The 16,184-nt window shown below is 43.6% G+C and overlaps 1 protein-coding gene across 2 annotated transcripts in view; it reads right to left on the reverse strand.

Annotated features, from left to right (window-relative positions):
* Nucleotides 1-16,184, reverse strand: part of LOC124717054 (4-coumarate--CoA ligase 2-like) — a 269,113-nt gene that overhangs the window by 207,257 nt on the left and 45,672 nt on the right. The window contains exon 1 of one of the 2 annotated variants that reach the window (XM_047243735.1): nucleotides 4,067-4,087. The exons of the other annotated variant lie outside the window; for it this stretch is intronic. The gene's annotated coding sequence lies outside the window, so the exon portion shown is untranslated. Of the gene's footprint in view, nucleotides 1-4,066; nucleotides 4,088-16,184 lie in introns of those variants that run through there. 2 annotated transcript variants of the gene reach the window in all.

The raw sequence follows: 16,184 nt of genomic DNA on the forward strand, positions 1-16,184 counted from the left end.
TTTTGTACTCAAACAAATCTTGCATATAATTACAAACTATGTAGGAAAGTTAATACAACAGCAATAGAGAGTTTTTTAAACCTTGTCAAAGAACATGAGTGGCAGGATGTTTATAGTGCCGATAACATAGATGATAATTATAATGCTTTCCTTAACACATTTATAACGCTCTTTGAGAGTTGATTTCTATTAGAACGTTCTAAACGGGGTACCAGCAGTAATAGGCAGCCCGAGTGGCTGACTAGTGGGATAAGGATATCACCTAGAACAAAGTGGAAATTATATCAAAATGTTAGAGATAGTCACAGTAGCCCATTACAAACAGTACTGTAAGCTGCTAAAAAATGTTATTAGGAAGGCAAAGTGTATTTGGTATGCAAATAGAATAGCTAATTCACAGGATAAAATTAAAACCATATGGTCAGTTGTGAAGCAAGTGGCTGGTCAGCAGCACAAGGTCGACGATGTAAAGTCAGTTCGTATTAAAAATATTTCTGTTACTGATAAATCAGGTATATGTACAGTACTTAACAACCATTTTGTGAGCATTGGTGGTGAATTAAATAAAAATTTAGTTTCTACCGGGAATCATTTAACTTTCTTGTCAAATGCCTTTCCGAGATTGATGTCTGGTATACACGTCTGTGATACAGACAAGGAGGAGATTGAGTCAATAATTAAATCACTGAAGACTAAGGATTCTCATGGATAAGATGGTGTGCCTAGCAGATTATTAAAGTACTGTGCTGCACATGTTAGCCCTGTATTTAGCCATATTCGTAATTTTTCCTTTAGGAATGGTCTGTTTCCTGAACGATTAAAGTACTCAGTAGTAAAGCCGCTTTATAAAAAGGGAGAAAAGGACAACGTAGACAATTTTAGACCTAATCTATGCTATCAGTTTTTGCTAAAGTTGTTGAGAAGGCTGTGTATGTAAGGATAATTGATTATTTAATATCACACGATTTGCTATCAAATGTACAGTTTTGTTTTAGAAGCCGTCTGACAACTGAAAATGCTATATTCTCTTTTCTCTGTGAAGTACTGGATGGGTTAAACAGAAGGTTTTGAACGCTAGGCATATTTTTTGATTTAACTAAAGCGTTTGATTGTGTTGATCACAAGATATTGCTCCAGAAGTTGGACCATTACGGAATACGGGGAATAGCTCACAATTGGTTCACCTCTTACTTTAGCAAGACAGCAAAATGACATTATTCACAATGTTGAGAATGGATGTGATGTGGGGTCTGAGTGGGGTACAGTCATGTGGGGGGGGGGGGGGGGCAGGGATCAATGTTGGAACCACTCCTGTTCCTTACTTACACAAACGATATGCCCTCTAGTATTATGGGTAACTCTAAAATATTTCTGTTTGCTGATGTAGTAGTAAGCGATGTTGTTTGCAGCATTGACCTAGTTTAAAATAGTGCAGTTCATCACCTAAATTCACGGCTTGTAGAAGGTAAACTAACGCTAAATCGCAGTAAGAGTCAGTTTTTACAGTTTCTAACATACAATTCAATAAAACCTGACCTTTTAATTTCACATAACGGGCATTGAACCGTTCAAATTTCTACTTGTTCAGATAGATAGTAAACTGTCGTGGAAAGCCCACGTTCAGGATCTTGATCAAAGACTTAATGCTGCCATTTTTACTACTCGAATGGTATCTGAAGTGAGTGATCAAAGGCCGGCCGCGGTGGTCTAGCGGTTCTGGCGCTGCAGTCCGGAACCGCGGGACTGCTACGGTCGCAGGTTCGAATCCTGCCTCGGACATGGGTGTGTGTGATGTCCTTAGGTTAGTTAGGTTTAAGTAGTTCTAAGTTCTAGGGGACTTATGACCTAAGATGTTGAGTCCCATAGTGCTCAGAGCCATTTTTTGAGTGATCAAAAAATGGTTCAAATGGCTCTGAGCACTATGGGACTTAACATCTGAGGTCATCAGTCCCCTAGACTTAGGTTTAAGTAGTTCTAACTAAGCTAAGGACATCACACACATCCATGCCCAAAGCAGGATTCGAACCTGTGACCTTAGCAGTAGCGTGGTTCCGGACTGAAGCGCCTGCGACCGCTCGGCCACAACGACCGGCGAAGTGAGCGATCGTTCGACACGAAAATTTGTCTACTTTGCTTATTTTCATTCGCTTATGTCGTATGGTATTATATTTTGGGATAACTCTTCCCATTCTAAAAGTATGTATTTGGCTCAGAAACGGGCTGTTCGGACATTAAGTGGTGTAAGTTCACGAACCTCTTGTCGACCCTATTCACGAGTCTGGGTATTTTGACATTGGCCTCTCAATATATATATATATATATATATATATATATATATATATATATATATTAGCTTATTCTCAAGAATAAGCAGCTTTGACTCAGTTAATACTCGGCAGAAATCAAACCTGCAATTGGATCGATCGTCCTTAACACTTGTGCAGAAAGGTGTGCAGCATACTGCTGCATATATTTTGAATAATCTACCGCTCGAATTCAAAAATCTTCGCAGTAATACACTGAAGAGTTTCCTCATGGGTCACTCTTGTCGAGGACTTCCTTGAAAAATTAAGCTGATTCTTGTTGTGGTGTTTATTGCTTTTACTTAAACTTATGGATTGACTTTTTTCGGGTTCATAAAGATTTTATTTTTATCTGTTATTAGTTTTATGTTGCCAGCCGGAGTGGCCGGGCGGTTCTTGGCGCTTCAGTCTGGAACTGCGCGACCGCTACGGTCGCAGGTTCGAATCCTGCCTCGGACATGGATGTGTGTGATGTCCTTTGATTTAGTTAGGTTTAGGTAGTTCTAAGTTCTAGGGGACTGATGACCTCAGATGTTAAGTCTCATAGTGCTCAGAGCCATTTGAACCATTTTTTGAGCTTTTATGTTGTAATTTCATGTACTGACAAGTTCCATGACCTTGGAGAATTTCTCCTCAGTATGGTCCTACGGAACTTGACGTGCAAGTAAATAAATAAATAAATGGCAGCACGTTTCGTCACAGATTCGTTTAGTAGGCGCGAAAGCGTCACGGAGTTGCTTAGCCACGTCCACTCAAAGATGCTACTCGAGGAGGCTCGTGCAGCAATTTTGGTTTAGAGTTACAATTCCCAGAACGTACATTCCTAGAAGAGTCAACAGATATATTAGTTTCTGCCACGTATATGCCGCGGAAAGACCACGAAGTTTACATGAGAGAGATTGCAGAGTGCAGGAATATATACCAAGCTCGGTTTTGCGACATATCTTTCACAACTAGAACAGGAAAGGAAGAAGACAGTACCCAATGCCACGTGTCATAAATGGTCTGCATAGTATAGACCAGACGTAGATGTAGGGAATAGTAGCGGGCCCAAAATTGAGTCCTGTGGAAACCAACCTGCGAATTTCTTTTCTCCGCAGTCAGCTAAATTTTCTGCACTTTTTGAATAATTTAGGACCAGTTTTTGCATTCTTCTGTTAAGAGGATGCTTTTGTCGATTTGACTGACTCCGAGTAGACCAAATGTGCTTTAAATTGTTTCAAAAAAGTGTTGACAGTTCCTTATGTTGCTGTCTATCTAAGCTCATCAATTATAGCACTAGTGTTGTCTGCAAGGAGTACCAACTCTGATATATATCAAGTGGAAGATCATCCACATAACTAAAGTAATACATAATAGCGATCCAAAAACTGGAATTTGAGGGACTCTATTTGTGATTTTTTCCCCTCCCTGGTCACCAAACTCTTCTCTCATTTCAGAGTTGTTCAAATGGCTCTGAGCACTATGCGACTTAAATTCTGAGGCCATCAGTCGCCTAGGACTTAGAACTACTTAAACATAACTAACCTAAGGACATCACATACATCCATGCCCGAGGCAGGATTCGAACCTGCGACCGTAGCGGTCGCTCGGTTCCAGACTGTAGCGCCTAGAACCGCTCGACCACTCCGGCCGGCCTCTGAGTTGCTCAACGTCACATTTTACACACTTTCTTTTTTTTAAGAATTTGGTTTTTTCGGTTTGATCTGCTCTGAGCAGACAAGAAAGAAAAAGAAGACAAACATTGAAGACTGAATACTTACAAACACTATCGCCTAGACAGCGCAGGAGGGTTGCCAGCAAGAAGTACGGGCGGTATACGGATGTCACGGCCAAAGGCGTTTCGCTTCACGGCGCACGAGGAACAGAGCGATCCGCAGCCTGGACGTCGAACACGCCAACTGCGCACGAGGGCCAAGACGAACTGTGTGTGGGACATCGCGTGTCATGACCGGCAATTACAGTAATCGCTTCCGCAGGAATTTGCTTTGAACGCACGGAGGTCAGCCGCAGCCTAGGAAAACACGAATTGCCGGAGGCAGTCGTTACGTATCCGCTACTCAGCTACTGTCCACAAAGGACGGGGCAGTGCGTGTGGCCAGGGGTCTTACGGACAGAGCACGGCAGGTTATCGAAATAGTTAATGAGGTATCGACAGTTAGAGCAGCATGAAACACGTCTCATTGGTAGAGGTAATTCTCTGGCAACAAAGACAATGCATAAGCATGGTACGCCACATGTACAATATCGCCATCACCCATACTTGCTCGTACTCTAGAGGGCGCGATTGTCAACATCAGGAAGACATGAAGTTTTCATTATCAGCTCCAAAAAGGAATTATGTAAGTGTTCACCGACAATGCGACACACTTTTTCTCATCGACGGAGGACTTGGCGGGAGACCTTGGTCGTAGAAGTCTGCATTTTGGCTGTTCGGGAACACCTCTGGGTCGAAAATCACCATGTCTTCACATGACAAACACTTGCCACCCAATGATTTCTTCATTCGAGAAAAGAACGACAAGTCAGTGGATGAAATATCAGTAGGGGGTAGGTGGAGTGGAAGGGGGGCAAAAAATTGATAGCCCAAAGAAGCAGCGGTATGACCTGCGGCATTGTCGTGGAGCAAAATCACCCTTGGGACAAATTCCTCCGACCCTCCGCCATGACTGCCTCCTGGTTACCTCTTGGAATGCAACGTTTATAACGTGATTAACATTAGGTAAATAAACGAAAATTTAGTTACTGAAGTGTATGATGAACTTTAAACAATATTCAGTATGTAGTATGTAACGCGACTTCTTTTGATAACCCAGTGTTGCAGAAATGATCCTCAGGAAATATCATAAAATTTGGTTAATTAATTATGACAGAAATTTTAGCTTATGAAACCTATCACGAGTTTGACAGACTATTTTGTATTACAATTTGGTCATGGTGGGCCGCTACGTTCTTAGTCTACGCAATGTGAATTACGAGGTCCGACCTCAGCAGGCGAAAACGACGAAAACGTGGGCCACGGGCAATAGTATCGAGATAGCAAAAGGGTTAAATTGGTTTTACAAAACTGTAATATCCGTGGATGCGACATACAACAGCACACTTTAAAAATCCGTGTAATTTAAACTATTCCACACGTAATAATGTCGTGTGAGTAGGTCCTCCCGTCGGGTAGACCGTTCGCCGGATGCAAGTCTTTCGATTTGACGCCACTTCGGCGACTTGCGCGTCGATGGGGATGAAATAATGATGATTAGGACAACACAACACCCAGTCCCTGAGCGGAGAAAATCTCCGACCCAGCCGGGAATCGAACCCGGGCCCTTAGGATTGACAGTCTGTCGCACTGACCACTTTTTTTTTCTTTTTTTTAAATTTTGTTCGTTGTTGATCGTTGTGTTTGATCGTTGCGGACGTCGCAAGACATCCTGTTCAAGTTCGGTGATTGATCCTTCCACTCAGTTTTTTATTACAGAGGCCAACCGGCTCTCTGACCGAACACGCTGAGCTACCGTGCCAGCGTCTCAGCTACTGGGGCGGACATTCCACACATGAACTCGATACTTGGCTTATTACACACTATACAGGGCATACCATAAATGTTGCGACAAATTTCGAGGGGTTGTAGACTGTGTCAAGGAACAAATCGAGAATACGAACCCGAGTCTGGAAACGTCATCCAACGACGTTACAGAGTCTCGAAGTTATAGGCACTGAAAAACACTGGAGATTTTAGAGAGTTCCATGAGAAAAATAAACTGCAGATGGAAACCCGTGTCCGAAAGCGTCATCCACCAACAGAGCATCGCATTCATGGAAGACTGGGTGGGCCTTTCTATGCAGCAGGTAGCTCCATCTTCTCCGTTGGCGATCGTTATGAGTCGCCTACGGTCCGTCAGCGAAGGGGCGGAATGGCGCAACACACCTTCTTCAGGGGGTGCTCCATAGTGGCAGGCGCCGGTGAACTTCGACGCTCTGTAGCGCCGTTAGATGAAGTTTCTGGACACGGGTTCCTATCCTCAATTTGTTCGTCAAGTCATCCTCTACAACCCCTTGAAGTTCGTTGTAACATTTCTCGGACACCCTGTATAGCACTGAAAGGCCTAAATGGGAACAAGGGCCCTACAGCACGCTATTGAGATACTTGGGAGAGGCCGCCATGACAAAATTATTCAATCTGGTATGCAAGATACTTGTGACATGCAAAACATCCTTAGATTTAACCCGGCTTGGTGATTTCCCTAAATCACTCCAGGCAAATGCCGGGATGGTTCCTCTGAAAGGGCACGGCCGACTTCCTTCCCCATCCTTCCCTAATTCGATGAGACCGATGACCACGCTGTCTGGTCTCCTTCCCCAAAAACAACCAACAACCCGGCGTGAATGAGGTGAGAAACTGTTACACCAGCTAGGAGGTGGGTACGAGATACCTGAAACTCTGATGACGAGTTTTTGCTTCTGTAATCGTGTATCAAGTAATTTTTTACTTGGGATATTAACAATGGTGTCCATTAAACGAGATGAGTCAGTAAAATACTATGTTTAAGATATAGTACGTTTTTCTTTGGGTGAAATAATGAAATGTCTATAGTTTCTCTGAAAATGAACAGGTTTCAGAAGTCAAACATTTTTTCGTACAAAATTCGAACAAAATTACAGTCTCTTTGATTAATTAACATAATGAAATCATCTTCTAATTATAAAACAGGAAAAAATCGGTCTCATGAGCTCAATTAGCGCAGCACCGACATTACACCTACAAATCAGCGCATTCTCCGCACATAAAAATCGTGTGCTCCATACATATTGCCTTGTCACACTTCGAACAAAAATGTTTCGTTTTCCTGTCTTTTTTTTTTCAGCACAGTCACCACATCTGACATATCTACCAGTTTTTTTTTTTTTACCTGCTTTTGAAGTTTTTCCCAGTTGATCAGCAATCCTCTTTCTGGGAGACGTAGGTTTTCTTGTCTAATGAGGAGACTGTCATTCATCAGATTCAAACCTAAATTACGAGAGAAATCTCGGCGCTTCATACGTGTTTTGTCACCTTTGTTATTTTCTCCGTAGACTGTGAAGGCATTTATGGCAGACATATTGAGTATACCATAAAAAATTGTCATAGGCCAACGTTTTCTGTTGCGGGCAACATCATAAGTGGCACTCACTTCATCTGCGACAACGACACCGACTTTATTTGCATTGTAATAAGTAATCATTTCCGGTTGTCTTTTATCACCTGTGGATTGGTCTATGTTCCCATCATGATGTAAACTTGACATAGCCAGCACAACTTCATTTTTTTTTTTTTTTAGGTACGTAGGACACTAGCGTAACGTCATTCTGGAACCCAGCTTGAGAATTACATACTTCTCTTCCTTTTCTGAAAATCTCAGGTAAACGTGTCTTGTTTTTACGAACTGTGCCGGCAGAAGTGAATGAATGTTCTTTCAAGAGATGGATTATAAGGGGGTAACTAGTTAACTAATTATCAAACGTCAAATTCCTGTTTGTTTTCGTTACTGGCTCCACTAAACGGTTTATATCATATGCTTCATTACTAAGCTGGTAAGGTCCTGGTGGTTGTTTTCCCGAATATACTTCCAGTTTGAGCATATAGAATGTCTTCGCATCTACAAGAGCATATATTTTTACGCCGTATTTGGCTGGTTTGTTTGGCATTTGTACACGGAAAGGACATCTCCCTCGGAAAGATAACAGCATCGAATCAATAGTAAGGTCCTCAGACGGCATATAGTGTTGTTGAATATTTTCAACGAAATTATCAAAAATATCTCTTACAGCAGCCAGGCTGTCAGCCTTTTTTCTTTCGTTCCAGATGTCCTTATCATCGAATCTCAAACAATTTTGGAGAAAGTAAAACCTCTCCAGTGGCATTGTAGTCCGAAAGATTGCAACTCCAGTGCAATATGTACGCCACAAATCGTTCAAGTTTTTCTATTTGAGCGCTTTACGCCCGCTGTATACAAAAATCCCATAAATGCCTTCAAATCCTCCAAAGCTGCATCGTTCATGTGGTACTGCTCTTTATTTTATGGATATCTTCCCCTGATATTTCTTATTTGATTATTTGTATGTGTAAGCATAGTATTCAACGTACCGTTTGTTATAAAAAGACTCCAGCACTCAGTCTCTGTTTTGGCATGTTTTGCAGCACCTTTTACGCCTGTAGAATTGGTAATAATATTCTCTGAACGAATGCGAACACTTTGACTAGGACAATTCTTCATATTTGGACGTATAAAATATTCGACGTACCTCAGGTGACTGACTAGGAGCCGCTAACGTAGATTTTGGCTCTTCAGAATCGTACAAAATACTCTCTTGCTCTGAATAATTTTCTTCACTTCTTTGAGAAACTTTATCAATCTCTTCTTCGCTCTCCGAGCCACAGGAACTAGCATTTGAACAGTATTCTAAAACGTCTTCTAGTAGTTCTTGTAGCCGACGTTCATTTTCTTCATAAGACATCTTGAGAAATATAAAATCTAAAAATAAATCAGAGAATGCTATAAATAACTATACAGGGCTATTACAAATGATTGAAGCGATTTCATAAATTCACTGTAGCTCCATTCATTGACAGATGGTCACGACACACTACAGATACGAAGAAAGCCTCATAAAGTTTTGTTCGGCTGAAGCCGCACTTCAGATTTCTGCCGCCAGAGCGCTCGAGAGCGCAGTGAGACAAAATGGCGACAGGAGCCGAGAAAGCGTATGTCGTGCTTGAAATGCACTCACATCAGTCAGTCATAACAGTGCAACGACACTTCAGGACGAAGTTCAACAAAGTTCCACCAACTGCTAACTCCATTCGGCGATGGTATGCGCAGTTTAAAGCTTCTGGATGCCTCTGTAAGGGGAAATCAACGGGTCGGCCTGCAGTGAGCGAAGAAACAGTTGAACGCGTGCGGGCAAGTTTCACGCGTAGCCCGTGGAAGTCGACGAATAAAGCAAGCAGGGAGCTAAACGTACCACAGCCGACGGTTTGGAAAATCTTACGGAAAAGGCTAAAGCAGAAGCCTTACCGTTTAGAATTGCTACAAGCCCTGACACCCGATGACAAAGTCAAACGCTTTGAATTTTCGGCGCGGTTGCAACAGCTCATGAAAGTGGATGCGTTCAGTGCGAAACTTGTTTTCAGTGATGAAGCAACATTTTTTCTTAATGGTGAAGTGAACAGACACAATGTGCGAATCTGGGCGGTAGAGAATCCTCGCGCATTTGTGCAGCAAATTCGCAATTCACCAAAAGCTAACGTGTTTTGTGCAATCTCACAGTTTAAAGTTTACGGCCCCTTTTTCTTCTGCGAAAAAAACGTTACAGAACACGTGTATCTGGACATGCTGGAAAATTGGCTCATGCCACAACTGGAGACCGACAGCACCGACTTCATCTTTCAACAGGATGGTGCTCCACCGCACTTCCATCATGATTTTCGGAATTTCTTAAACAGGAGATTGGAAAACCGATGGATCGGTCGTGGTGGAGATCATGATCAGCAATTCATGTCATGTCATGGCCCCCATGCGATTTCTTTCTGTGGGGTTATGTGAAAGATTCAGTGTTTAAACCTCCTCTACCAAGAAACGTGCCAGAACTGCGAGCTCGCATCAACAATGCTTTCGAACTCATTGATGGGGACATGCTGCGCCAAGTGTGGGAGGAACTTGATTATCGGCTTGATGTCTGCCGAATCACTAAAGGGGCACATATCGAACATTTGTGAATGCCTAAAAAAACTTTCTGAGTTTTTGTATGTGTGTGCAAAGCATTGTGAAAATATCTCAAATATAAAGTTATTGTAGAGCTGTGAAATCGCTTCAATCATTTGTAATAACCCTGTATATCTCAGAAACTTGTTGGCAGCTCAGAAATGTAACACCGACTACGAGGTCAGGTGTGACGTACCCTAACCACCTTTGCATAGGTGTATCTCCCTCTGACGATGGTGCAACAATAAACTCAACACTGCATCCTGCCCCCCTCTCCCTTACCTCCAGCTACTGTGACAGCAAGATTTGTGTGGCAACAATGACGTTCAACAATCAGCGCCTCAAAATACCTTGGGTATGACATACCCGACCTCACTCACGCCGTTAAGGAAGAACGTAACAATTCCAGTTCCAGACAAGACGAACAGAAACCATCAGTTTCATACATCACAGTTGGAAAATACTGACACGAATTATTTAGAAAGGAATGGAACAACCGGCAGAGGCCGGCCTTCAGGAAGATCAGTTTGTGTTTTGGAGAAATGTAGGAACACATGAGGCAACACCGACACTACAAATTATTTCAGAAGACAGCTTAAAGAAAAGAAAACCTACGTTTCGAACATTTGTAGACTTACAGAAAGCTTTTCAAAAAGATGATTGGTTTACTCGCTTTGAAATTGTGAAGGTAGGGGGGATAAAAATGCAAGAACCGAAATATTATTTATAACTTGTGCAGAAACCAGATTGCATCTGTAACAAAATGGTTCAAATGGCTCTGAGCACTATGGGACTTAACATCTGAGGCCATCAGTCCCCTAGAACTTAGAACTACTTAAACCTAACTAACCTAAGGACATCACCCACATCCATGCCCGAGGCAGGATTCGAACCTGCGACCGTAGCAGCCGCGCGGTTCCAGACTGAAGCGCCTAGAACCGCCTGGCCACATCGGCCGGCCACCTGTAACAGATGGAGGACATGAGAAGGAAGGCGTGGTTGAGAGTGGATGAGACAGGGTTGTAGCCTGTCACAGTGCTATCTCATCTGTACAATGAGCGAGCTGCGAAGCAAACCAAGAAGAAATTTGGAAAGGGAATTAAAGTTCAGGGAGAAGAAAGAAAAACTTTGCAGTCTGCCGACGTCATTCTGTCAGAGGCGGTTAAGGAGACGGAAGAGCAGCTCAACGGAACTGATAATGTCTTGAAGTCAGGTTATGTAACGAATATCAATCAAAGTAAAACGAGGATCATTGAATGTAATCGAATTAATTAGGTGATGCTGAAGGAGTTACATTAGGAAATGAGACACGAGCAGTGAATGACTTTTGTTATTTCACCAGGAAAAGAACTCTTGATGAATGAAGGAGAGAAGACGCAGACTGGCATTTAATTTGGGACATAGTGGAATATTCCTACTTCAGCGCCAATAGTTTCATGAAGTTCCGCTACACATGGAATCTGTAACGGAGACGCGTTCTAAGCAGTGAGCTGTCATTGATTTTCTTTTGGTTGAAAATCATAGCATCGCAGATATACACAGGAGCTTGCAGAATGTCTACGCAGACATGGCTATGAACGAAAGCACGCTGAGTCGTTGGGCGAGGCGTCTGCCATCATCGTAACAAGGTCGCTCAAACCTCTCAGATATCACACCCGCCGGCCAGCCCAAAGCAGCTGTGACACTTGCAATGTTGGGACTTGTGGACAGTCTCATTCGAGGTGATCGACGCATCACAATCAGAAACCTTGGTATTCAACTGTACCTCTTTGATGGCAGTGCTGACACAGTCGTCCACCAGTTGGGGCACTCAATGGTCTGTTCCCGCTTGGTGTTTCGCCATCTAACCGGAAACAATAAAGACCAGCGAAGTGCTATGTGTGCGGAATTGCTTGCGCGTTACGAGCCGTTCTTTGTCGAACATAGTCACACGCGATGAAACACGAGTTCATCGGACCGGAAACAAAACAGCAGTCCATGGAGTGGCGCCACACACCTCTGCTCCGAAGAAAAAATTTAAAGCCGCTCCTTCGGCCGGTAAAGTTATGGCGACTGTCTTCTGGGACTCTGAAGGGATTATTCTGTCTGGTGTCCTCCCTCATGGGGCAACGATCAACTCTGGTGTGTACTGCGCTGTCCTGAGGAACGTCTTCAAGCGTGTCTGTCGCCACAAAAATAGAAACGAACTTCTCCTTCTCCATAACAATGCAAGGCCTCACACAAGCCTGTGCATCCGAGAGGAGCTCAGAGACTTCACTGGACTGTTCTTCATCATCCATCCTACAGCCCGGATTTCGCACCTTCCGTCTTCTGTCAGTTTGGCTCAGTGGAGATGCACTCCACGGCAAGCAGTACGTGGATGAAACTTCCTGGCGGATTAAAACTATGTGCCGGACCGAGACTCGAACTCGGGACCTTTGCCTTTCGCGGGCAAGTGCTCTACCAACTGTTGGTAGAGCACTTGCCCGCGAAAGGCAAAGGTCCCGAGTTCGAGTCTCAGTCCGGCACACAGTTTTAATCTGTCAGGAAGTTTCGTATCAGCGCACACTCCGCTGCAGAGTGAAAATCTCATTCCAGTACGTGGACGATGAGAGGTTATTGATGCAGCAAGACATTAGCTTCGATGTCGACCAATAAAGTGGTAGCTTGCAGGCATACAAGCCCTCCTAGTAAGGTGCCGTAAGGCTGTCGCACGAATGGAGATTATGTTGAAAAATGGGGTTTTGTAGCCAAAAGAGAGGGGAATAATATGCTGCACTGGAATCCCGAATAAAACCAACCTGCTTTCAGAAAAAATGTGTTGCATTACTTATTGAACGTCCCAGGAACTGTTTTTTTTTTTTTTTTTTTTTTAAATTGTCCAGAGTGTAGCCTGATACGGAAGTGAAATGTAAGCGATAAACAGTTCAGGAAGAAGAGAACAGAGGGTTTTGAAATGTTGTGCTACAGAAGAATGCTAAAGAGTAGATGGGTAGTTCGAATAACAAATGAATGGGATAGAGGGGAAGAAAATATGACACAAATTGACAAACAGTCAGGGTCGGTTGATAGGACATCAAGGAATTGTCTGTTTGGTAGTGGAAGCTAGCGTCAGGGATAAAAATTGTAGGAGTAGTACGCAGCTCGAATGCAGTAAGCAGGTTCGTAGGAACGTAGGTTGCGGTAGTTGCACACAGATGAAGACGCTTGCAGAGGACAGATTAGGAAGGACAATTCTATCAAACCCATCTTTGGGCTGAATATCACAACAACAGCAATCAAAAATTTAAAAAAAAAATCTTATCGATTCTGTATCCATGCTCACCGTATAATTAACTTCTTGCTCCTATTTGCCTTGTTACTGGCAGAGAGCAGTAGCTGGCACTAATATGAGAGGCGACAGTCGGGTGCAGCTAAACGACGTGCAGCTCGCGAGGTGGTAGCGTGTGGGGACGTTGTCTGACCATCAGGGGACACAGAAACCCCTGCTGTTCACTCCTGTCAACGAAGGAAAATTAGGGGGGAAAATCGTCGAGTCGCAAATTTTTTATACAGCGGCAGGATTACGTGTCATGAACAACATACTAAAAATCCCCACAAGTGGGGTGTGGACGTCGGGGAAAGGTTGGCGGGCATATACACTATGTGATCAAAAGTATCCGGACACATCCAAAAACATACTTTTTCATATTACGTCATTGTGCTGCCACCTACTGCCAGGTACTCCGTATCAGCGACCTCAGTAGTCATTAGACATCATGAAAGAGCCGAATGGGGTGCTCCGCAGAACTCACGGACTTTGAACGCGGTCAGGTGATAGGGTGTCACCTGCGTCATACGTCTGTACGCGAGATTTCCACGCTCCTAAACATCCCTAGGTCCACTGTTTTCAATGTGATAGTGAAGTGGAAACTGTTGACTGACAGAGACCGCCCGACAGTTGAAGAGGGTCGTAATGTGTAATAGGCAGACATTTATCCAGACCATCACACAGGAATTCCACACTGCATCAGGATCCACTGCAAGTACTAGGACAGTTAGGTGCGAGGTGAGAAAACTTGGATATCGTGGTCAAGCGGCTGCTCATAAGCCACACATCACGCCGGTAAATTCCAAACGACGCCTCGCTTGGTGTAAGGAGCGTAAATATTGAACAGTGCAAAAACGTTGTGCGGACTGACGAATCACGGTACACAATGTGGCGATCCGATGGCAGGGTGTGGGTATGGCGAAGGCCCAGTGAACATCTGGCAGCGTGTGTAGCGCCAACAGTAAAAATTCGGAGGTGGTGGTGTTACGGTGTGGTCGTGTTTTTCACGGAGGGGGCTTGCACCCCTTGTTGTTTTGCGTGGCACTATCAGAGCACAGGCCTACATTGATGTTTTAAGCACCTTCTTGCTTTCCACTGTTGAAGAGCAATTCGGGCATGGTGGCTGCATCTTTGAACACGATCGAGCACTCGTTAATGCGCGGCCTGGGGCGGAGTGGTTCCACGACAATAACATCCCTGTAACGGACTGGCCTGCACAGAGTCCTGATCTGAATCCTATAGAAGACGTTTGGGATGTTTTGGAACGGCGACTTCGTGCCAGGCCTCACCGACCGACATCGATACCTCTTCTCAGTGCAGCACTCCGTAAAGAATGGGCTGCCATTCCCCAAGAAACCTTCCAGCACCTGATGGAACGTATGCCTGCGAGAGTGGAAGCTGTCACCAAGGATAAGTGTGGGCCAACGCTATATTGAATTCCAGGGTTACCGATGGAGGGCGCCAAGCGTCCGGATACTTTTGATCATATAGTGTGTTACTTTTTTCTGTTTTACATGTATAACTCAACCTGCGGCTTCTAGCGAAAATGTGTCCCGGTATAAGATTAAACTACATTACATATCCCACAAAAAGAGCTCCTATTCATTTTTCTCTAGGACCTGTGCTGTGGAACAATCTCAGATTATTAGCAGTGGTGTTTTAATGGTATAAAATACTGTTTACTCTTAAATGAAGTGGGTTATGGACAAATATTAAATGTGTTTGCACATGTAAGTGCAGTGTAGCCTTTTAAGTGATTATTTGTGTTCTGGGGGTGGAAGGTGGTAGTGTTGGTAGAGGGCAGAAGGGCGAAGGATGGTAGGCCACTGGGCTATAGGCGTGCTCTTCCATCTTCCATAGATCTGCAAACTGAAGAACAGACACTTGATTCCTCGCTCGACCTAGGCCTGTACATCACAAGAAGCAACTACAGCATGTTTCACAAAGTTATATCTACACTCTACACTGCGCCTCATCAACCCTAACGATGCAGTGCACAGACATGCCCATGTATGTTCATTTTCCACAAAGTGCGTGAACACTAAATGGAATACTGATATCAGTTACTAATAATACTAACCCAAGAAATGTATATCTGTGTAAATCTCTGCAGACTGGTCTTAGTCATCACTGTAGCGTTCTTCCAGGAAAGACAGTTTTCCCTACATTGGGCGCTGCACGCTTCTCAGTTGACAGACAGACAACACCTCCCAGGCATTTCATGTCCAGCTCTGTTATACGAGTAGACGAAATAGCTTCACTGAGCACGTGTTTATACAGGGTGTAAAGCGCTTAAGTAGCGATATTTCCATGGTGGCTGAGAATGATGTACTAAACAACATTACATCGCTGTACATACATACAGAGTGTGTAAATGCGTGTAAGTGATGTGGCAACTGGGCATCAAAATGAAAGCAGACAGATGCACACTAACACAAAGAAGCTCCCCATACTGTTGTAAGGCAGCACCCAACATTATACTAGAAATAGTGATGTAACTTCCAGAAAACCATCTGAAGATGAACCTGAAAAGGTCCTAAAACCAGTTCATGGAATAATAAATAACTATTCAAAAAAAAATTACTGAGTGCAGTTTTATGTATCTACATTCAATTAACAGTTAGGTTAGGTTAGTGTTTTTCTAACGTCCCGTCGACAACGAGGTCATTAGAGATGGAGCGCAAGCTCGGGTTAGGGAAGGATGGGGAAGGAAATCGGCCGTGCCCTATCAAAGGAACCATCCCAGCATTTGCCTGAAACGATTTACGGAAATCGCGGAAAATCTAAATCAGGATGGCTGGAGACGCAATTAACAGTGATGGGTTGTAAAATATTCATAATGGATAAGCTTAA

Source organism: Schistocerca piceifrons, chromosome 9, assembly GCF_021461385.2.
Source record: "Schistocerca piceifrons isolate TAMUIC-IGC-003096 chromosome 9, iqSchPice1.1, whole genome shotgun sequence".
NCBI classification, from domain to species: Eukaryota; Metazoa; Arthropoda; class Insecta; order Orthoptera; family Acrididae; genus Schistocerca; species Schistocerca piceifrons.